Below are 24,684 nucleotides of genomic sequence, written 5' to 3' on the forward strand. Positions count from 1 at the left end.
GTCGCAGGGCCAACACACAGAGACAGACAACCATTCGCACTCACATTCACTCGCACATTCACACCATTCACACAATGGCAATTTGGATTTTCCAATTAACCTATCCCTCAAGCTGCATGTCTTTGGACGGTGGGAGGAAGCCGGAGTACCCCACACAAACATGGGGAGAACATGCAAACTCCACACAGAAAGACCCCGGCCTGATGTTGGAATTGAACTCAGGACCTTCTTGCTGTGCGGCAACAGTGCTAACCACCGTGCCACCGTGCTGCCCGATCTAATATGCATGTCCACATAATTATGCATTATTATAATTATAATATATTAAAAAACACACGCTGTATTTTAAAGAACATACATTAAGAAGCAGATTATATCAGATTTATATTTTAAATAAGACAAAATTTGGATTTTACAGGAGTAAAATGATTGTATCTCTACAGTTTAAAAATGTAATAAACTTTGCCCCTGCACAGAGTGGATAGTGAAACAAATGGAATCATCATAAATACATTATTTCATATTTATTACTTCCCCCTCCTCATTCCTTTATTATTGTAGCTCTAGTAATAAATAATAATGCAAGGATTCTGGATCAGCACCATGATGCCCATAGTATATTCAGTATTCTGAAGAAGGTCTAAAATGTCACTGTGTGTGCGTCCATGTGTGTGTTTTATTTAGATGGATTTAAAAAAAATATTACTCATTACACACGCTGGAGAGATTATATCTCTCGGCTGGCCTGGGAACGCCTTGGTATTCCCCCGGATAAGCTGGAGGAGGTGGCTGGGGAGAGGGAGGTCTGGGCCTCTTTGCTTAGGCTGCTGCCCCCGCGACCCGGCCCCGGACAAAGCGGATGAAGATGGATGGATGGATGGATGGATTACTCATGATATAACATTGTCCAGACATGGCTGGTAAGGACATGAGGAGGAAACTGTGAGGAAGCTGTGTGAGGCTACTAAAGGCAGGGCTATAACATTTTTCTGTCATCATTCAGATTAAGTGCAAGAGTTGTTAGGTGTGGATAATTAGATTATAGTTTATTGCAATAACAAGTTGTGCCTTGTTCTCAGATAGACAGCAAGTGGAGAGTGATATATGAAATGATGCGATGGAAGGAAGAAGAGAAGCAAAGAGTGATTCACAGGCAGAGCCTAAATTATTTCTCACAGTTTTTTGTGTCCTTATGGTTCCAAGCGCTGTCACCAATCTTTGCATTTTGTTATTATCTCATGACACTTGTTTAATCAGCTACCATCTCTCCTATGGACTTTTTAATGTCTACAGTCTCAGATCAACACAGCCCTGCCCTCCAGCACTATCAGCAGCAGGAGCAGCAGAAACACCTCAACAGCAACATTGTACTGTGGCTGTAGCTCAGGTGGCAGAGCAGGTCAGCCACTAACCAGAAGGTCGGTGGTTCGATCCCAGGCTGCCTCCTGGCTGCATGCCAAATATCCTTGGGCAAGATACTAACCCCATGTTTGCCTACTGGCGGTGGTCAGAGGGCTGACAGAGCCTCGCCTCTGTCAGTGCGCCCCAGGGTGGCTGTGACTGAATGTAGTGTAAAGCGCTTTGGGGTCTTTAAGGACTAGAAAAACGCTATACAAATGCAGGCCATTTACCATGTACCCATCAGGTAAAACATCGGCGATGTTTGCTTTGCCTTGTTGCCCATATTAGATTCTTGATGAATGTGTGTTGTTGTTATTGCAATACTGTTATTCAGCCTGGTTCAATGTGCCCCTTTTTAACTTTGAGCACCCGCCCCTTTAAACCTCTCTGCACGGCCCTGAAAGTACGAGTTGTCATCGAGCAGATACGGGAGCTGGAAGCATGCAAATATAATAATAACCACTGCAGCCAATAAGAGTGCCTGACGAGCCCAGTTGTGTAGGCTATTAAGACTCGACTGTACACTGTGTTCCTGTTTTCCTCCGAAACAAGTTCCGTTGGAGCAGTCTTTCAACGCCTCTCTCTGCCTCTCGCCTCTCTCGCAAGCAAAGTTGACCCACACAACAAAGTAAAGCTATTTTTCGGCTACGAACCCGCCGTATTAGTCAGAGGTCGCTTTACTACGGTTCGGAGCCGCGGACCTTCAGTAATAGTAATAAATAACACAGCAATAGTACATTTATGTAGTTGTAAAAAGCATGATAATATATTAAGTAATCCAAAGTATTCAGAATACGTTACTCACATTGAGTAACGTAAAGGAATACGTTACAAAATACATTTTGGGGCATATATTCTGTAATAATAATAATAATAATAATAATACATTTTATTTGAGGGCACCTTTCAGAAACCCAAGGTCACCTTACAAAAACAATAAAAGGAACAGTAGTCATAAAATACATAAAATAAGTTAAAATTACAAAACAGAGCGTGACAACAGATAAAATCAGCATTAAAGCAAATAAGCCAGTTTAAACAGATGTGTTTTGAGCTGTGTCTTAAATACGGAGAGGGAGTCAATATTTCTTAGTGCAGGAGGAAGAGAGTTCCAGAGCCGAGGAGCAGAGCGACTGAAAGCTCTGTTCCCCATAGTAATAAGGTGTGAGGACGGAACAGGAAGATGAATAGCAGATGATGATCTGTAGTGGAATACATTTTAAAAGTAACCTTCCCAACCATGACCATGGACCTCTCGTCCTAGGTCAGCTGGCTTAGACTCATGCTTATCCCGTGTCTTTCATTTCTGTGTGATCATAGCAAAACAAGCGGCACCTTCCGAAAACAACGAAAAGAATGTAAAATCATATGATGTTTGTCAAATTTGACTAAGTATCCCCCCCTCCGCATTCCTACATTTGACTTTGAAAGTAACTTTTGCTTCCTGTTTGAAACAATGGGCGTGGATAGCCGCAGCAGCAGCAGCAATGAGCAAATCACAAGAAAGAAAACCAAATGAAGCGGACAGAGTTACATGTTTTGTTTATGTTTTCACGGACAATTATTATGACAAGTCAGTGCCACTCCATGTTTTCCGTGATACCCTGTCGTTTGGTGATAATATCTGCGTTCCTGCTGACCAGAGAAGCTGCTGACGGTATGTTGAAAGTTTTTTGTACACGCTTGGATCGGCTTGGGCTGAAATGAGATAAACTTGCATGTGTCACAACGGACGGGCAGGGAAACGTGAAAATGAAAAAAGTAACTGCTCATTACCAATGCGGGTCCTGGTGGTGGTGATGTAGAAACATCAAAATGATGGGATATCTGGTGGATTAAGAGTGTGTACAGATCATAGCTCTACAGTTTAAATATGTACAGTTCTATTTCTTTTTCATTTTCAGGACAGTTCATATAAACTAATAAATTCCCACTTATGCGTGATTCCCCCCCCCCCCCCACTTCACCCACAGTTTATAAAATAAAACAAAAAAGTATGGTTGAGTTTTGTTTTGTTTTTGTTTTTTGTGAGAGGATTTTTCACATGAGATAAGATTATAGCAATTCACTGGGTAGGAACAGAATTTAGATATAACTCGAAAGATCTTCATGGTGGGTGATGTTACTGAAGGAAATTGCCTTCCCGGGTTTCCTCCGTGGCGTGAGCGATAAGCAGAGTTTTGTCCTTTCGTTCTAAGATTCCTAATTATTTAAAGTAACACTCAGGTATGCCGTTCAGCTGGGTTAGTTACAGCGCCGGGAGCAGCTTGGGAGAACAAGGAAACACAGACTGCTTCAGGTTGCCTTCCCAAATCAACTCAAAGGTTTATTTGATACACAGCAGTTTATATAGATGAAAAAAGGTTCGTGTGTCAGCTTTCCCAGTTCAAACCGGTACAGACCAAATAAGGAAACGTCTTCCTGCCTTCTGAGCAAAGAAGTATCCTGTGTGTAGTTTATCAGTTCAGCTATAATTTATGATCATCCCAGCAAAATACACTCCTAGACATAGAATACAGAGTTCTTTCATCAGTGAATTCTGAAACAAACCACCTAGCCTTTAACGAGCCTTTTCCAGGAGATAAAGAAAAGGGAGGATGGGAGTAAAGAAGTGGTCTCATCTCTGTGGTGTTTTTGACCTTGAGGTACCAGCCTGTAAGTCTTACACATTAATTCTTGGGTCACAGAGAAAGAGAAAAACAACTAGTAGATGGGCCTTATTGAGCAACTCTTTTCTGTATAAAACAATCTTCTGTAAATGCTAACCGTGGTATTAAAATACCTAACAGTTCCCCTCTTTTATTATGTTTAAAAATAATAACTCAAATAGAAAGGAAAAATCACAAATGTAATAACATAATATAAAAAGCAAATCATAAAATGTAATAGTTCACAACCTAATGTTCAATATACACATCAGGAACATCATTGGTAACATCTGGCACATCCTCAGGATCAATTTGTGCTAATTGCAAATACATTGAAGTGGCTGTACTGGTAGCTATATGGGTTATCATTGAAAATGTGGCTTGCAGAAATGTGAACAGGGTTGCAGTTTACAATATGAAATAGTAAATAAAAATCCTAAGGTTAATGCAGTAGATATGATTAATAACCTAAATATATAAAAAAGACAGTTCTTCAGTCGTCTCCTGGCCTGGTCCCAGGTTCGAGAGACACAGAATAAGCGTCGTATGATGACAATGGGCATTTCATTTTCTCCATTATCAGGATGGAATGAGTCTGGCTTTATCAGGTTAGACATCATGTGGTACTTTTGGCTTTCTGTTCCTGCTGGATGTTTGAGTACCTTGTTGTTGTTCAGGTGGGGGATCAAAGGGCTTTCTGAGTCTTGGCTCTTTCCGGCGTTGTGTGTTAATCAGTGATTGTGTGTGTGCACTGGATCCTGGCGCTGGCTCGCCGGAGATGTCATCTACCCGTGTGTGTTTATTTGCTCTAGTTCCGGGCGCTGGCTCGCCGGAGATGTCGTCTGCTTGATCCGACGCCTGAGATGGTCCGATTGGGCTGGTCTTAACCCTGCTGGCATGAATCCACTGAGGTTGTCCGTCTGTGAGGATGCTGGTTCTTCGTCACTGCCAGTACAGTCTGGGGGCTGGAACACGCGCGGCCTCCCAGAGAGTCCTTGGTTTTAGTGGCTTCTCCAACATGCATCTCCTTGTCTCCACTGGTGGAACTGTGGAGGGGAAAAGCTGAGAGAGACAAACTTTCTGATAGTTATTATTCAGTTTTTCTATCAGGTTGTGAACATCAGTGGACAATGCAATATACATCACCTTCTACTAGCGGTGCCCCTCTTGAAGCTGACCATGGTCTTGGAAATAGTCTTATTTCAAATGGAAATAATTTGGTTACTTCAGATTGAGTCATTCTAATCTCACACAGGACTTGAGTAAGTAATTTGACACAGGTCATTAAAGTTTTAGCACACTTTTGAATTACTTCTAATGTGAATGAAGATCCTCTATCACTGTTAATCTGGTGAGGTATTCCGAATCTGGGTATTATTTCATTGCTCAACTTTTGACAGACTACTTGTGCAGTTTCTTTTGAGGTTGGATAAGCTTCTACTCATTTACTAAATTGATCCACTATTACCAGTAAGTACTTGATGCTTCCTTGTGCTGGCATATGTGTAAAATCAATTTGTAATGTATGAAATGGAAAATCTGGTTGTGGTAAATGCTGATGTTTCGCTTTTGAGCTACCTACATTAGTTCGTGCACATGTTAGACAGGTTGCTAATATGCTTTTACTGCATGTGATGTTTTCTCAATTACAAATCTTAATTTTATTGCCCCTATTACCCCTCTTTGTCCGACATGACTCACACAGTGAAAATGTCGGGCAAGGACTGGCATCAGGGAATATGGGAGGGCAATCAAACCCTTAAGATTTTTGTATAAGCCATCTCTGTCATCTAAGGTACAGTCATTATTCTATGCAGAGGCTTGCTCTTGTATGAATTTTAAATCAACATTTGTGTCTAAATAGTCTGGGAGTTTAAGTGGCAGCTGTAGGGGCACAGATAATACTTCCTGCGGAGGTGGGGGCTGTGATGCAGCTGCAGCCTTGGCTGTCACGTCTGCTAAGGCATTACCTGTTGCTTCGTCTGTGTCAGCTGTACTGTGTCCTTTCGTTTTTACAACTGCAACGGCCGATGGCAGCTGTATAGCCTGAAAAAGTCTTTGAACAAAATCACAATTTAGCAATTTATTTTCCATCAGCAGATCTAAATCCTCTCTGTCTCCACAATGTGCCAAAGTCATGCACAACGCCAAATGCATAGCGGCTGTCTGCGTACATTGTCACATGCTTATCCAAATTTAGCTCACAGGCGCGTATTAAAGCCATGAGCTCTGCTTTTTGTGCTGAGTGAAATGGTAATGAGTGAGCCTCTAGTATGATGTCAGGCACTGTTACCACTGAATAGCCACAAAGAAATGAGTTGTCATTCGGCCTTGAACAGGACCCGTCCACATAAACCGTGGCTGAGTCTGGGATAGGTGTTTGCTCTAAATCTGGACGTGGTGCTGTGGATTCCTGTATACGTGTCATGCAGTCATGATCGTCAAGCCTGTCTGAGCCATCCTGTCGGTCAGAAGAACACAGCATAGGATCAATAAATGTGAGATTTGCATATGTTGTTTAGTTATGTTTGCTAGAATGGTCGTGACCTGGTGATTGGTGTGTAGAATAGTGTCATGTGAGAGTGTGAGCTTCTCGCAGTCCCTTATCATGATAGAGCAAGCTGCTACTGCCCTCAGGCAGGCCGGCATTCCTGAACAATTCAGGCAGCACCTTTGAGTGGCGGAGGTCAGCACTCCCTGTAATGCATTGAAAGAGACAGTCATTTCTGTGGACCACAGTATTCGAGGAGGCTTGTCTTTTTTTGCAGCATTCACGCAGAATGTGGTCATGAAAAGAACAGTCTGGTATCCACTGTCTGCAATAGTTCACCATGCCTAAGAAGGACGACATGTCCTTCTGTGTAGTGGGACGAGGGACGGAGGTCACAGCTTTGACCCTGTCTGCAGTCATGGAACGTTTTCCGTGAGACAGTGTGAATCCCAAATATTGAACAGAAGTCTGACAGTACTGCATTTTCTTTGCAGATGCTTTGTGGCCAGTCTTTTGGAGGTGCTGGAGAAGCATGTGTGTAGCAGTTTGACATAGTTTTTCACTTTCAGCACAGAGGAGGAGGTCATCCACATGTGGATCAGAGTACAGCCCTCAGGAGGAGTGAAGCACCATAGAGAAAGCAGCAGAGCTGTCTATCATGCCTTGGGGCAAACGAGTCCAAGTGTACTGCTTATTTCTATGTGTGAATGCAAATAACGGCTGTGTGTCTTCATGAGAAAAAGGAGCGGGGCATAAATCCACCACGGTAAAATGTGTATGCAATGCATGTTAATATGCTGTGAACATCTGAAACGAGAGGTGGCAGAGGAATGTTGACTGCATTAATTTGCCTTAAGTCTTGTATGAAACGCCATACGCCAGGTTTGTTAGGCTTTGGCACAGGATTGACAGGAGTGTGGGCTTTATTGCTCCTGTAGTCAATAAATCTCCTATGATGACATCTAGAGCTGCGGCTTTTTCCGTGGAAAGGGGACATTGCCTGACATATACTCGCTTTTTGTTTTTTAGCTGTGCGTGATAAGGTATGCAGTCAATAAATCCTATATCATTCTCACTTTTTGACCACAATGTCATATTCTGGTATTCAGCTGGCAACGTAAGTGCAGAAATAGTACAGTGGATAGGGTAGGTTAGATCTATGTGACGACATATTTCGTAACCTATGTCTGAGTTATGTAACAAAATCACTGTTTGACCTTCACTTGTGTGAGCAGTTATCATGTTGTTGAACAGTGTGAGAGAAACAAAAGTGTGGCTCCCAGTCATGGGATTACCTGTTAGTGGCGTCTGTACACGTTTTTTTTTTTGGCACAGTGTGTGACATAGAGTACCGGACAAAAAGGATGTTGAGTTCATTCTCTGCTGAGGGTCCAGCTGACACAGAGGATGTTCCTTCTCCATCATGTCGGTACATAGGGCAGAGAAAACATAAGCTGTTATCAGTGTCAGCAAACATTTCACCCTTTATGTTAAATTAAATACACAAATTCATTTTTGCTTTGGGTGTCTGCGGCTGCTGGAAAACTGAGCTAAATTTGCACCTCTAGCTTGTCCAACAGTGCATAAAGCGTTTTATGAATACTAGGATAGATTCATCAGGCTTCTGTTTACACATAGTTACTGCATTTAAGTCAATTTTGTCTCTGGACATTGTTAGCAGGAATTTCTTTAGATTCTTAAAGAAATCGGCGACTTTGTCATTATTTACCCTCCTTTTGTCCATAGCGGTAACATTTGATGCATCACGTCGCGGCATTCTATCATATATTTTCTACAGGACTTTTTAAGCAGACTACTTTTCTTATCACAAATGATATTCAACATTTCTACTGACCTGTTTTCTGGCGATAATCGTTCGGGATAAGGCTCCGAAAAGAAATTAGAATGCATTGAACTTCTTAAGTTGTAAACAAAGTCAGTCACATAAGCACTCCCGCATGTTCTGGATACGTGATCATGGACGTCTTCACCGATTCGTGGACGTAGGTTACACGTAACCGGAAATGGGAGTTATACTGAGCCGTTATTTGAGACTTTATTTTGTATTTTATTAATTTTTGGTTTTACAGGTACTTTAGATTTTTTATCGGACCTGTCTGTGGTCTTTGAATTATTCTGACCCATGTTCAGTGATTTCCAGAGGGGTTTACACGCTAGGAGGATTTATGTTAGTATTTTCGCTGCGGCACAGCTGAGGTTACTTTAAATTTATTGCTAGCAATTTTTTGTTTGTGTGAGCAACTCTCACTTAGCGAGCAACTTCTCGCTTAACGAGCAACTTCTCGTAAAACAACAGGCAACTTCCTGTGTTCTTTCTGCTTTTAATTCACTGCTTTTAACCCTTGTATGGTAATCGGGTCTGTGAGACCCGTTTTCAGTTTTCTTTCGTTTTTTTTTTTTAAATTTAATTATTTACTAGCTTTCTGTGAGTGAGCAACTTCTCACTTCTTAACGTACGTTTCAAGATAACAGGCAACTCCCTGTGTCACTCTTTGGTGAGCAACTTCTCACTTAACGAGAAGTATTTAAGACAACAGGCAACTTTCTGTGTTACTTTTCTAAGTGAGCAACTTCTCACTTTTTAACGTACGTTTAATTAAACAATTAATTATTATTATTTTTTTAAACAAAATTAAAATATTCAAGACAACAGGCAACTTCCTGTGTCCACCAACACCACACAAGGGTTAATTTACTTTATTCGGGGACTGAGGAAGTCGTCAGTGTATCTCTCTGGATCACTAAGTGAAACTTCGTCAGCATATCCCGTTTCTTTATGGATCAATCACTGAGAGAGGTATAATATGGTCTCTATATAAATATGAAAGACGCATATTTACCTTCTGTCAGGGATCCCACTTCTGACACCAAAATTGAAGGAAATTGCCTTCCCGGGTTTCCTCCGTGGCGTGAGCGATAAGCAGAGTTTTGTCCTTTCGTTCTAAGATTCCTAATTATTTAAAGTAACACTCAGGTATGCCGTTCAGCTGGGTTAGTTACAGCGCCGGGAGCAGCTTGGGAGAACAAGGAAACACAGACTGCTTCAGGTTGCCTTCCCAAATCAACTCAAAGGTTTATTTGATACACAGCAGTTTATATAGATGAAAAAAGGTTCGTGTGTCAGCTTTCCCAGTTCAAACCGGTACAGACCAAATAAGGAAACGTCTTCCTGCCTTCTGAGCAAAGAAGTATCCTGTGTGTAGTTTATCAGTTCAGCTATAATTTATGATCATCCCAGCAAAATACACTCCTAGACATAGAATACAGAGTTCTTTCATCAGTGAATTCTGAAACAAACCACCTAGCCTTTAACGAGCCTTTTCCAGGAGATAAAGAAAAGGGAGGATGGGAGTAAAGAAGTGGTCTCATCTCTGTGGTGTTTTTGACCTTGAGGTACCAGCCTGTAAGTCTTACACATTAATTCTTGGGTCACAGAGAAAGAGAAAAACAACTAGTAGATGGGCCTTATTGAGCAACTCTTTTCTGTATAAAACAATCTTCTGTAAATGCTAACCGTGGTATTAAAATACCTAACAGTTACAAAATTATGTCATTGTTACATTATCAGCTCAGTACACAGCCAGGGCCTGTTGGTTTTACCTTGAGTACACAAGGACGTGGGAAACTAGCAAAATGTTTTCATTTACCTTTCAGTAGTTTGTCTGTCAGCAAAGTCACACACAAAGAAGGCAATCATCTAGTCTCCTGGAGTTGCATAAATGAGAATTTTAAGATTCTTCTTTTTCAATCTGCTGTGAAAACTTAAGCAATAGTAAGGGTGTGTTTACTAAGTCAATAGCTGGAGCAAAGTATAATCCAGCTAGTCTACTTATTTTAGTAATATAGCCATGATTTTTGACTGCCTGTATTCAGATTACTTAATACCTAAGGTGTGCTTTATGTTAAACGTGATATACAGAAACAGATGCCAAGCTACAGCAGACTAAAACAAGACCTGAAGTCAAAACCTGTAAATTTTATGATTTGAAAGGCACCTAATATCATTTATATAGTTTCTGTAAATAGCACAAGTTTTGTTCATGTTTATTTCTTGTCAGGTCAGTGGACTGAATGTAAAAAAGAAATTTAGCACTAAAGACCGTCTTTAGTAGCACTTTTTTTCAATTTTGAAATAAAAACATTTAATACTACCTCATGTTCCCCTCAAAATCTGAAAAGCATTTCCATATTTTCAGTGTATGTTTGAATTATTGCATCCTTATCATGATAAAGTATGTGAGGTGAACATGGTTGGGGATGAAATAATTTCTGTTTTTCTAATGAGATCTTCAATGTAGCTTCAAAGTAGCTGTTAATATCAAATTTAGTATAATTAATTGAGGACCTTTTATTTTGCGTAAATTAATTTCCATGTTTTTTTCTATTAGGCCCATCTATGGCCACTAAATAATCATAGTAGGAATATTCATTCATCGGCAGTGTTGGGAAGGTTACTTTTAAAATGTATTCCATTACAGAATACAGAATACATGCCCAAAAATGTATTATGTAACGTATTCCGTTACGTTACTCAATGACAGTAACGTATTCTGAATACTTTGGAATACTTAATATATTATCATGCTTTTTACAACAACGTGAATGTACTATTGCTGTGTGATTTATTACTATTACTGAAGGTCCGCGACTCCGAACTGTAGTAAAGGGACCTCTGACTAATACGGCGGGGTCCCTGTCGGCTCGTAGCCGAAAAATAGCTTTACTTTGTTGTGTGGGTCAACTTTTCTTGCGAGAGACAGAGAGAGGCGTTGAAAGACTGCTCCAACGGAACTTATTGTTTTCGGAGGAAAACACGAACACGGTGTACAGTCGAGTCCTAATAGCTTACTTACAACTGGGCTCATCAGGCACTCTTCTTGGCTGCAGTGGTTATTATTATATTTACATGCTTCCAGCTCCCGTTTTTCCTCGATGACATAGTGTTACTCATTCAGACTAATCCAAAACAGCTGACTGGCACATCCAGGCACATGATCAGGGAGAGCTTGGTCTGCTTTTGCTTTGTTTTCTATTTCTATTCTCACTCAGGCACTTTTATTTAATTGTTGAAAGTCAAAATAATGATCAAGATAAACAGTCAATTAAGTGTGTGTTTTAAGTGTTTAAGTGTGAAAATCTTCTTGGATGCTCTTTTGTTTTTACTTTTTCATCTGTGATCTGATCTTTCATGTATTTTCCAGCTCTCCGGGTGATTGGTGGAAGTGTGACAATGGAACAAGGAGGTACTGCTATCTTAACGTGCCATGTCATTGATACCAATGATGACCTGACACAGATTACCTGGCAGAGGAAGACGAGAGAAAAACCTCGCAATGACAATTTCCTAACTATCCTACCCAGAGATGGAGTGCAGTTTGTCAATGGACGTGATGATCGATTTAAATATATATCGGGAATTTTAACAACAAAAATGGAACTCTCCAGTTATCCAATGTTGCCCTGAAGGATGAAGGCAGCTACACGTGCATCTTCACAATGTTTCCCACTGGAAATCAGAAGACTGAGATACCTCTAAACTTGCTTGGTATGAAAAAACACTTTATTTAAATTATTCTGGGTGTTTGTGTGTGAGACAGAGACAGAGTTACTTCGACCATCCTGTATGCATGTTTATTTATTTGTGTGCTGTGCCTCTCCTAGTGTCTCCTTTCACAAACATCAAGGACAACCTTCCCACTTTGGGCACTGCAGAGGTTTTATTTGCTACCTGCACGGCTGCTGGATCGAAGCCTCCTGCAGAGGTGAGGTGGCTCACTGGTGCTTTGGGAGACAAAGTGAGGACGACAACAAACTCCACCCAGTATGACAACGGTACGACTACCACTGTCAGCTCTCTGTTTGGTGTTCCTACGAGAGAGATTAATGGTCACCAGGTCCAGTGTTACATCAGTGGTGACTCCCTGACTACAGAAGAAACCCTGCCCTTCACCATACAGGTCTACTGTGAGTATCAGCTGCGGATGTAGTTTATTATTTGTCTTTTGTTGTGTCACTGTTGATTTTAGAATTTTAATTGTTTAACCAAGTTGTAGCATGTCTGCCACTATGAAACCCCCCCCCACACACACACACACACACACATGTACCTTGCACACGCCGTTTCTTTATCACAGTATTTTAATTTACATTTTCTACACTGTTATTTGCTTTACAGCACTGTCCCCCAACTCTGTCTATGCTGTCTTCTCCCTGTCCGCTCAGCGTTTTCTCCCAATGCACCATTTTGCTGCTGTGTAGAAACAGGGGAGGTATAATTAGATATTGGCTGTCAACTGTTCCACTCTGGCACTGCAGCTATGTCCAGTCTTACTTTTTTTTCTTTCTTCATATGCGATTGTGACATCTCCCCTGCTCTCATGACTTTGTCTCCTGGTTGTGGCAGTCAATATTATGTCACAACAGATTAAGAAAGAATTTCTGAAAGATAAGTAGAGCAAAAGTCAAGACAAAATGAGGATATCTAGGTTGATACAAAGGCTATTGTTACGCCATTAGTGTTAAAGACTAAATAATACTTAATGTGGGTGTTTTGTTTTTTGGACTGTCAGATGAAAGACCAAATACCAAGTACCAAAATAATTGATCTTTACTGAGGACAATATACCTCAATTTGGAGTTTTTGGCTACCTTGAGTGAGCTTAGTTTACCTGAACTGAGGCATCGAAAAAAGTCAAAACTTAACACTCATTTTGTCAGAGACATGCTGACTGTCAGTAGCTACAGTTAATGGACTGAGCTGTGCCAGAAATCCAAGGTAATGCCGGTGATGACATAGAGGAATGCTCTCTCAGCAGACCTTCATCCCTCAATACCAATCCATGACCATTTCAGTGACACAGCACTGTCCTGCAGTGTTACCAACCTTCAGTTTTTTTAGTTGAAGGTGTTTGTAATCGAGTCAGTGACATATTTATATCACTATGAAGGGATCACTCCTTGATCTAAATGACAAGTAACCAAGATTTATGGATTTGCGTGCCATAATAGGATTCAAACATATGTGAAATCATTAATATTTCCTTAGTTCAGGATTAACACACTTTTCTCTATATCTTCTGCAGTCTCACCCACAGAAGTGAACATTAGAGTGATTTCAGAGGACTCGTTTGAGTGTGTGACAGAAGCCAACCCAAATGCAATATTTAACTGGAGCAGGTAAAGTCATTTGAATAATTACTGTGTGTGTGTGTGTGTGTGTGTGTGTGTGTGTGTGTGTGTGTGTGTGTGTGTGTGTGTATGGTGAGTGGCAGGTCAGGCAGGACCCAAACACAAAGGGATGAAGTGGAAGAGGCAGCTCAAAACTAAACGGTACAGGCCAGGAGGAAACCAGGACTCTAGGAACTAGAAAACAGAGCAGAAACACAGCAAATGGGAACAAATCGACGAGCAAAGATGGGCAGTAACGCATTACTGTAATCTGATTACTTTTTTCAGGTAACGAGTAAAGTAAGGGATTACTATTGCAAAAACGGTAATTAGAGTACCGTTACTTTCCCGTAGGAACGCTGCGTTACTGCGTTACTAAAACCGTGATTTTTTGCGAGAATGTCTCACGACAGTGACGTAAGCGAGTGCGCCGTTAGTGACAACAGCTGTGTGCACAATGGATCACATATCGATTGTGGGAGAGAGTATGAGTGTGCAGCGTTTAAAGCGTGGACTTTGAGTTTGATTCCATAAAAAGTGACAAAAACATTAGCGTCCATCGTGCGTGGGAAGAAAACTTTTTACAGCGAAAAAAACCCCTAAACTTCTAAGCAAGCACCGAGTGCGCAACGATGTAATGGGAAACTCACAGAGAAACTCGCGGATTCTTCAACTGACCGTGGCACACCTGCACCAGGGTAAACCTCCGCCTACCCCCAGTCCTGCTTTACAGGTGAAAATAGAGCAACAGGACCGCTGAGTCTTTGACTTTATTTATGTTCTGCTGTGTTTTACTTGCATCTATTTGAAAGAGTGAGTGTAAACACAAAAAATATTTTATTTTATGTGCTGGAATGTGCAGAAAATAGGTTTAAATGTTAAACTAATTTATTCAACTCAGAGAATGTTGCATATAATTAAATTTTTGCTTGATGCATAAAGTTAAAAGATTAAAACTGATAAAACAAGTTAAAAAAAGAGACTTTTCCATTTGATTACATTTTGTATGATGGATTATGTAGAAAAAGTAGAATTGGGCTGAAAGATCTATCGCTTTATCACCTACTCAGGTTGTAAATCGTGTTTTTAAAAAGTAACTAAGTAACTAAGTAACTAAGTAATTAATTACTTTTGAAAATAAGTAATCAGTAAAGTAACGGGATTACTTTTTTGGGGAAGTAATCAGTAATTAGTTACTGATTACTTTTTTCAAGTAACTTGACCAACACTGTCGACGAGGAACACACATTACGCATGACGAGAGGATGGGCAACAGGTCATACATAACGAGCGATCGTGGCTCAGGAGTTGGCAGTTCGCCTTGTAATTGGAAGGTTGCCGGTTTGAGCCCTGGCTTGAACAATGTCGGTCATTGTGTCCTTGGGCAAAACACTTCACCCGTTGCCTACTGGTGGTGGTCCGGCAGCCTCGCCTCTGTCAGTGCGCCCCGGGATGGCTGTGGCTACAATGCTTCAATCAATCAATCAATCAATCAAAGCTTTATTCGTCACATGCAGGTTGCCCTGCAGTGAAATAGGACCCCCCCCCGACCTTACACATATAGCACAAACATTACATGGGGATACAGGTCAGAGATTGGTAGAATCAGAAAAAAACATTAAAATGTACACTACACTGGGGAAAGTACAAGAGGAAAAAAAGAGACCCCTACTCATGCTATGCTTCCATGGTAGGACAGCATGCCATCATGTGTGAATGTGTGTATGAATGGGTGAATGACTGGATGTGTAAAGCGCTTTGGGGGTCCTTACGGACTAGCGCTATACAAATTAAGGCCATTTACCATAACACAGCTGTACTAAAGAAGGAAATAGGAAATAGGAAAAAGGACTGTAAAAACTAAAACAGGAAGTAGGATAACACAGAGACTATGTCACAAAGGCTTGGCAGAGGAACCAGGGAGAAACAAGCATGGGGACATGACTGACTGGAAAGACAGAAATGGAACAGAAAACACTGAGACAAGAGAAAAACAAATGTGAAGATGAGACTGACTAAACACAGGAGAAGACAATGAGGAAGAAAAACTCAAAAATCACACAAAACGGAAGACTAAGAGAAACATACTTAATAGATGACATACAAATAACCACAAACCTAAGAATCACATAAACTGTACAAAAACTGGTCACGTGTAAGTTATTCTCAAGTGAAATGCAAACTGCTTCTAATGCAGCTGTGTAAGATTATTTCCATAAATGCAGCAACTGTCAAATTTGATGTAGCCTACTCCCATGGAAAAGATCACAAAGTAAATTAAATAAAAATTCTGTTAAAGCTGGGCAAAGTTGGATACTATTCCATTAGATACTTGTGGTGACTCCATAGTGTAGTAGTTTACACATTCGTACGTGAAATCTCACTGGTTTGAGACCAGGAGGAGACCTCTGCAAGCTCAAATATTCAGAGTCATCCACTGTCGCGACTGCTTGTGAAAAGGGAAACACTGAAAGAAGTATTACATAATTGTGTTTGTGAAGTTTTTTTTTCACCTGAATAGACTTGATGCCATAAGTTTTGTTGTTGGTGGTGGGTTTTTTTTCCTTTCACTGACAGTGAGCTCTTTCCAGGAGATAAATGTGCAAACACATTTGAATTTTAGTTGAAGAAGCTCAGAGAATTCTAGTCTTCAGCATAAACTATAGGAATCCCAAAGGCATGGCTGTTAATGTGTGGATGGTCCGAACTGAGTGAATATTTTTTTGTAAAGTTACACAAAAAAAAAGCGGAGGCCAAAAATCCAGAAAGCTTCAACAACAAGAAAATCCAATGATTGAGAATGAACATTGTGTTGAAAGTCAAGCTAGCAACCCAACCAAGAGTACAACTCCCCTTGCTCACTAGTCCCATGACAGGCCTACCTGTATCACTCAAACTCATCAGCTGTAGTTGGTTAACTAACATTTATTGACAACCTCTGACAACATGCAAAAAAGAAGTACAACAAAATGTCCACAACCTAGACTATAAAACAAGCCTATAATTGAAGACTGCTACTACTAATCAGTAGTGGTTTAAAAGCAAAAATAAAAATAGTGGTGCAACCCTCCTTTTGATGATATCCAGTTAAACATATCTGATCATCTTTTCTACTCAAGTCAATGTGCAGTGACAGGATAGGAAAACTGCATTCAAAAAGCCACATAAAATGATCTGCTGTAGCCTATTGCAATTGCTGTGCAATAGTCAAGAGACATTGTGACTTGACTGAAAAAAATGTTGCAAATAAAAAGAAAAGTGTTTTGTCATTGGAACTCTGGAGGATTGCACAGGCCGTTTTAGATCAGCAGACAGAAGCTGAAAGACTGTTGACACATAGTTTCACTTATCATTGTCCACTTATCTAGTTCAGGGTCATGCATGTGGGGGCTGGGGCCTGTCCTAGTTGCTATAATGGTAAGAGGCGTGTCACCAGCTTACTAAAACAAAGAATCAGTCTTTGCGCTGGGGGAGGAAGCCGGAGTAGCTGGTGAACCCGTGAACTCGTGCAAATATGAAAATAACAAACAAACTCCCCATAGAAAGGCTGGACAGAGATATTTAAAAAAAAATAGAAACTAAATAATGAATCATCTGGTCACGTGGTGTACTCAAAATCCAAATTAAGTGATTTTTAACTGCCTGTGCCAGAAACTAATATTAAAAAAAGGTTTTTGTGCTTTTGTTTAATATTACTTTTGGCTTATTTAGTGCTTTTCTGTTATCATTTTGCTTTCAGTTGTATTGTGTTAAGTCTTGTATATGTCAGGGCTCTAGACTAACATTCTTCTTAGGTGCACCAGCACAAAAGTTAGGTGCACCCAAGTCTTTCTACCGCATCGCTTAACACTGCAGTTTTAAATGTTCACTTTTTTTTATACTTTTTTTTTTGGTATATGTAGGTTTTTATTTAACCTTTGTATTATTTATTTATTTGTATTATTTACTTACTGTTTTATTTTGATACTCATTTTTTCTGAGGTTTGTGTTCCTTCACTGTGTTTGTGTCTGTTGCGTCCATCTGTGTTTAGTCTTTCTACCTACCAGGGCTGGACTGGTAATCTGGCATACCAGGCATTTTCCCAGTGCCAGGACACTTCTGGGCCGATGGGTCAATATCATTTTTTTTCTTTGTCGTCAATATTATTTTATAGCCTACAGGCTGGCTGGTGGTCCACTGCCACTAGCCCTACAAGCACTGACTGCCACTCATTTATTCTTTTTCATTACTGACACTGGATTGCCTGATCAAATCTCTTAACAAGACTGGCCGGTCTCCTACCATCCACCTTGTAGAACAGAAGTTTACTGTGTAAGAAACCTTTGATAAAGATGGACAACCAAAAGTGAAAAGGTGGAGCTTTAAATGCTATGACAGAAAAAGAAAAAAGAAACTAGAAATTAAAATGTATCAAATTAACTAAAATGTTAGCTGCTGCACCATCAATCCTATTACAAGCAGTGACTATTATAAAGCCTTGTTGCTAGCACTGTCCATGGAGAAATGCATGACAAGGGACAGTAGTCCCAAAAATGGAGGGAGAAAGAAAGAGAGGAAGATGTAATTATGGTGGTAAGAAAACAGTTGGAGGAAATTAATTAGGAAGTTAAAAATTTAAGTAAACCCATCACCATGAGACACTACTAATAGCTAAATACACATGTATACATGAGTAAAATAAATTATTTTTTCCTTTTTGTTGTGTTTCAGTATTTGGATCTTTATTCTGCAATCAGTAATGGCTGTATGAAGTTTCATGAAGCATTAAAGCTTTTCATCCACTTGGTAAACTCATGGGCCAAAGCTGCATTGTGCTTCACTTGCTCTACTGTGCCAACAAGTGGACAATAAATGTAAAACAGAGTGAATATAATAAGATGGTGTTGATTTGAGTAAATGAATGATCTTTCTTGTGCCCAAACATGAATTCTAAGCTTAATAATATGGTGTTTATTTTTATGATATAATGGTGGGATCAAAAGGGAAAATGGAAACAATTGGGAGAGGGTTGTGATGTGAATGTGCCTGGCTGCCTCTACCTTCTCGGATCTTGTTTTTCAGGGAGTCATGTAATTAGGTAAAAATTAAATAATGTAATGTTTTGGTGTGAGCAAGGAAAGTGCAACACAAAAAGCTAATGACTAAAATTAATTTGCATTTTTGCAAAACTCACATTTTTTTTCCTTCTCTGTACATTTCATGTAGAGTCTTGTTCGTGTTTTTTCCAGATCTGGACAGTCTTTGTCACAGCCTGGTGTCAAAGTAGACGGTGCAAAGCTACAACTGCTGAGTCTGACCTCTGATCTAAATGGCCTCTATCAGTGTGAAGCATCTAACGCATATGGACGTAAACATGGTCAGCTCTATGTGCGTGTTGCAGCAGGTGAGGTCAGCTTGGATTTAGCTATGCAGTTTGTCCAAATCTTTCTGGATTTGTTTCTGAGTATTTATTTGAGCTTTTGCTGGTGTTGCTTCATTCTGATCTTGTTCTGAACACCAACTAGCTTGAAGAGATTGGCTTAAAGTATAAACAGCATGAAACAGAACAGAAAACAGGTCCGCGGCTCCGAACCGTAGTAAACGGACCTCTGGCTAATACGTCGGGTTCCGTGTCGGGCTCATAGCCGAAAACTTTACTTTGTTGTCTGGGTCAACTTTGCCAGTGAGAGACATTGAAAGGCTGCTCCAATAGAAGAAAGAAGGAGAAAAACATGAACACAGTGTACATTCGAGTCTGAATAGCTTACTTACAACTGGGCTACACTGACCATGAGGTTACATTCTTTAGGGATATGCCTGTAACACTCTGCCTATTGCCTTCATATTAAATAATTTTTTGAACAATATTTTTTTAAATATTTCTTTGCGTCATTATGCGGGCCGAAGGTAGAGTTGACATGGGCCGCGAGATTGAGACCCAGGCATTAGAGCCTCTTAATGCGTGTTTTGTTTGGGTTTCCACTGGCATGGAATTACCAAAAATAGAGAGGGGACAGCCTAACATATGAAACAGGAAAAGACCTCCGTGTAATCCCTTTATGTCAACAAAGTAACTGTATTCGGAATACTACCTTTTTAAACGGTAACTGTAACAGAATACAGTTACCCATATTTTGTATTTTAAATACGTAACGCCGGTACATGTATTCTGTTACTCCCAAAAACTGCCAGCTTGCTTCTTTCACGGTCATATTAAGTTTGTATTTTATTTTTGTGCCTCACCTGCCAGCAGATGGAAGTTTTTAAATATGTTGAGTCCAGGTGTAGAATGATTTTGGAATATAGCCAAGCCACCTGAGGTGTCCTATTGCCATTTAGAAGACTTGCAATACTGTCTGAGTCATCTAAATGTGAAATATAAAACTAAAAGCCATGAAGGGGAAAGAGAACAACATTAGTCTAATTATATTCTTCCTTCTTGTGTCCCTGTAGGAGCATGTTCTGCTGCTTGGGCCTTATTTGGTATTTTGCTTACTCTGAATGTGATTGGGGTTGCAGCATGGTGCTTCTTTAAATCTGGATGTTTTCAAAGGTACTCGGAACAGCAACACTTCATACACTTAATATGTAGTTCTCCTGATATTAAACCATATACACATAATGTTCAAATAGGTCTAAAGGTTTTTGATCATTTGAAATAAACAATCAACTGCAATAGAGAGAAAGACTGTCAGCTTTAATTGTAAGTAACAGTATGTGTGAAATGTTATACATATATACAGGGCGGGCCATTTATATGGATACACCGTAATAAAATGGGAATGGTTGGTGATATTAAAGTCCTGTTTGTGGCACATTAGTATATGTGAGGGGGCAAACTCCTCAAGATGGGTGCTGACCATGGTGGCCATTTAGAAGTCGGCCATCTTGGATACAACTTTTGTTTTTTCAATAGGAAGAGGGCCATGTGACACATCAAACTTATTGGTAATGTCACAAGAAAAACGATGGTGTGCTTGGTTTCAACGTAACTTTATTCTGTCATGAGTTATTTACAAGTTTCTCTTTGTTCACAGCCATTGACATGTCGAAGATTTTAACACATGAGGAGCGGATCGAAATTGTGTTGATATATCTGGTGAACGCAGTAACCGGGTCATTGCAGCAGATTTCAATCCAAGACACCCTATGAGACCACCCATGTCCCATGCTACAGTCAGCAAATTGCTTGCTAAGTTTCATGAAACTGGTTCAGTGTTGGATTTGCCAAAATGTGGACGCAAGAAAACTGTCACTAATGAAGAAACATCAGTGGCTGTCCTAGCTTCATTCAGCAAGAGCCCACAGTGTAGCACTCGCCGCATGTCACTGGAGAGTGGCATTAGTCGAACATCCCTTCGGCGGATATTAGCTACTCACAAATGGCACCCTTACAAACTCCAGCTACTGCAGCATCTCAACGAGGATGGCCCAGATCGGCGCACAGAATTTGCAGAATGGGCAAAACAAAAATTGGTACAGGACCCTCAGTTCAGTGATGAGGCAAACTTTTATGTGAATGGTGAAGTTAACAAACAAAACCACCGCTATTGGTCTGACACTATCCCACATTGGATGGATCCCTCCAAGACTGTTGGAACAACAAAAGTGATGGTTTGGTGTGGTATATGGTCTATGACTTTGGCATTGTACTTCTGTCATGTAATCTTTAGATAAACAATATTTCAACCCAGACATTATACAACTTTGTTTATTATAACACAGCAAAAAAAATTAAATTACTGCAATTCAGCAAGTAATAATTAATATTAATCGAATTTAAAAAGAAAAAAAAGACATATCACACTTGATTTGGGACAGTGACATTGTAGACCCTCTGCTGAATTGCTCTCCATCCTCTAAAAGAAACAAAATAACAAATATGTTAACTTCTTCCTTATTCCTTGCATTCATTATCTTGTTTGCCATCTATTGACTGTGTCAAGTGCCATACACATTATGAATAAATTTGTTTCCATTTTTATCACTTAACTTGGCCTTCCACTTTGAGATGTAGATTGGTATAATGAGCCCATAATATGTGCTTCAGCTTCTGCCTGAAGTGTTTGCTCAGTTGACATCTCCATCAGTGATTAATAAATTCCCTCAAGAAGCGTGCATAATCTTCTCCCAGAAACATTTTGTTGAACATTATTCATGAGCACTAGAAATGTTGCAATAATGAAAACATGTTCTTCAAGGTGACGCAATATAAACTCCAAATTATTTCTACCATTTGCAGTTTGAACAGCTGTCGGAAAACAGTTGTCAAGCTCTACAAAGTACTGAAACAGTTCAGCTGATGCCATTTTATAAAGGAAACTCAGAAAAAAACTTCATCTCTAAACATGAGGTTCATACATTCTATATATTCAAGTTTCATTCTAGGTATTCAAGTTTCATTCTTTATATGCTATGCTATAAATTAAATAGGTAAAATGTACGGAGAGGATTCCAAGTGTCGCTTATGAGGAAAAGCTCATAATCTGAAAAGAACAACATCCTCTTTAAGACACTGAGAATTTAATCTCATGTACTACTGATGTTTATTTTTGATTTAACATGACTTATAAATATAGATTCATTTCAGCCAAATACAGTAAGGATGATTGGACAGTGTCTGACAGTATATATGGACAATGATCCAACACACAGTACAAAAAAACCCAGGAGTTTTTGAAGGTAGAGCAGGATTCTGCATTGACCGACTCTGACTCTTCTATTACTGTGATTTTCAGCATTTCAGTCAATTTCCTCAGAACAATTTGCCTTTTATGTTCAGATCGCCTGTAGGGCGTAAACGCACCATCACGCCAGGCTGTTTCAAAATTATGTTCGATGAGCGACGTTTGGCTGGACAGGGGGGAGAACATGTCTGCAAAGCGCTGTTGCAACTTGGCAACATCTGCTCTCAGGGCCTGTGTGAGATGGTTATCACAATGGAGGGAGGCAGGAATGATGGAATTTGGCACCTCCGACCCCAACTCATCTCTTTCCTTCACCAGGCTCACCGGAGAAGCGGGGCTTATATTCTAACAACAACGGCACTATAGGATACCTGTGAATATCACCATGAGCACACTTCACCTCCACCCACTCTGCCTGCAGCAATGCCTCGGGGTGAACCAAGCTTTGGTACACGAGGGTCTGCGTACAGCCCGTGTCCACCAAAGCATGGCATATAGTAGTTCAATCGCCACCACACTGTGGCCATCCCCTTGGCATGGCTCAGGAGCCTTCTGGATTTCCTTCTTGTAAGGTGAACCCATGCACACAATGGCTGTGTTCACAGTTCTCAGTGTTTATTGTAATGTTAAACACACAATGCCATAGTCCCCACTCAGGGCTGGTCTCAGCTCACACACCCGCGCGCGTCTCTTGCTTCACTATAAAAGGAAAAGAGACTGTCATCAGTTCAGTCACCACCACCTGTGGCCTCACCTTCCTCCTGTCACCGCCCCTTTGAGCTCACTGCACACTCCTTCCCTTGCAGCTGAGCCAGGGACCACACCTCCGCCACACTGCTGCTCTCGAGATACAATTGCAAATTCATTACTTCCCTGTTTAGACTGCCTGCACTGTAAATAAATGCACTGAACTGTCGATTTGTGAGTCTGCATTTTGAGTCCTTCCGACCACCCACCATGACAGTAACGGGACTCAAACATTCCAGGAAGATCAACTTTATTTTCATTGATTCACAGAATATCTTCCCAAAAGTCTTGGGGATCATCAAGATGTTTTCTGGCAAATGTGAGACCAGCCATTGTGTTCCCTTTGCTCAGCAGTCAGTGGTTTTCTCCTTGAACTCTTCCAAGAATGCAATTTTTGCCCAAAAGAGCCTGTCTGAGTTTTTTATGCATGCACTAATTTTATGCATAGTTTCTTTGGTTAATGTGAGCGAGATTCTGAAAAGTATTTGGGTGAGTTCAGGATGTACAGCATGATAGTTCTTAAATAAAATGTTTGAGGGTAAAATATTGTGATTTCAAGTTCAGCTATTGTTATGTGGTTGTTTTTATCTTTTTTATAACCCGAACCTTCATTTAACAGGTAACAGGTTAAAAAGGCACCAGCTGCACAACGCTTGAAGGTTGACGCCGAAGAGAACAACAACAATTCTTCCCAGAGATACGATAACAAGAATGAACTGACTGTCTTGCCCTATTCCTCAAGGCCACCTGCGTAGGCTGCGAACTGTTGATCTACGCCTAATAGGTGAAAGGACACTCTCTCAGGCTGAACACAGGATACACATCCCCACACACATACACTGATACTGATACGCCCTCACCGCCACTCTCCCCCACTCTCCCCCGCCCAAATCCAATGCCTCCCATGCTTTCCTCCCATCCGATGTGAACAGTGGGCCAGACGGAGGCGCAACCGTGAGATTGCAGCGTCCCAGATGCAGTGTTGCTTGTCTGTGATTTACTGTGTTAAGGTGTCGTGATGTCTGTGTTTTCTTTATGTGCTATGGAGTTTTTCTTTTTCTCCTCATACTGACTCCCTTTTGGGGACCAGTATTAGCAGAATTTCTTTTTTTCTCCTAGATTGCCCTTCCGTGTTACACATTTCATTATTTTTCCTTTTTTCTACCTAGCCTGACCTGTCTCCCCAATGTGATGTTTGTGTATTGTATGTACGGTTGGCACGGTCTGTCATCTCAGTTGTGGGCAACTGCAACCGACAAATAAAAGCACTTCTCAATCCCAGTCAATCTCAAAAAATGCCAGACTATGATGGTTTTGACTGTTTTTCAAACAAATTACAGTTAATGCAAACAAAAGTTGAAACTGTATGAAGACAGGAGCAGAAGATGTTGTGGACCTTAAAACGTGGCACGTGTAACTGCTGTTTTTAGTCTCTGGAAACGAGTTTCAATTGCTGAAGTGTGTTTTCTAAGAAAAAAAAAGACGAATAAAAAAAGTGAGCAAATAATTAAAAATGTAAGTAAAACTAAGACTTGTGTGTAT

The 24,684-nt window shown here is 40.4% G+C and overlaps 1 long non-coding RNA gene and 1 pseudogene across 2 annotated transcripts; one reads left to right on the top strand and one right to left on the bottom strand.

Annotated features, from left to right (window-relative positions):
* The first annotated feature begins 2,460 nt into the window (after nt 1–2,460).
* LOC113008240 (poliovirus receptor homolog) lies at nt 2,461–23,705 on the top strand (annotated as a pseudogene). Its single transcript, XR_013902251.1, has 7 exons — nt 2,461–3,058; nt 11,763–12,106; nt 12,223–12,525; nt 13,644–13,737; nt 18,958–19,112; nt 20,162–20,261; nt 20,746–23,705. The product of XR_013902251.1 is annotated as a poliovirus receptor homolog (transcript).
* Nucleotides 3,702–8,919, bottom strand: LOC145421005 (uncharacterized). Its single transcript, XR_013902252.1, has 2 exons — nt 8,396–8,919; nt 3,702–5,111 (listed from the first exon to the last, which is right to left on the bottom strand). It is a non-coding gene; the product is annotated as an uncharacterized LOC145421005 (long non-coding RNA).
* Nucleotides 23,706–24,684: the final 979 nt, after the last annotated feature.

Source organism: Astatotilapia calliptera, chromosome 16 (assembly GCF_964374335.1).
Source record: "Astatotilapia calliptera chromosome 16, fAstCal68.1, whole genome shotgun sequence".
NCBI classification, from domain to species: domain Eukaryota; kingdom Metazoa; phylum Chordata; class Actinopteri; order Cichliformes; family Cichlidae; genus Astatotilapia; species Astatotilapia calliptera.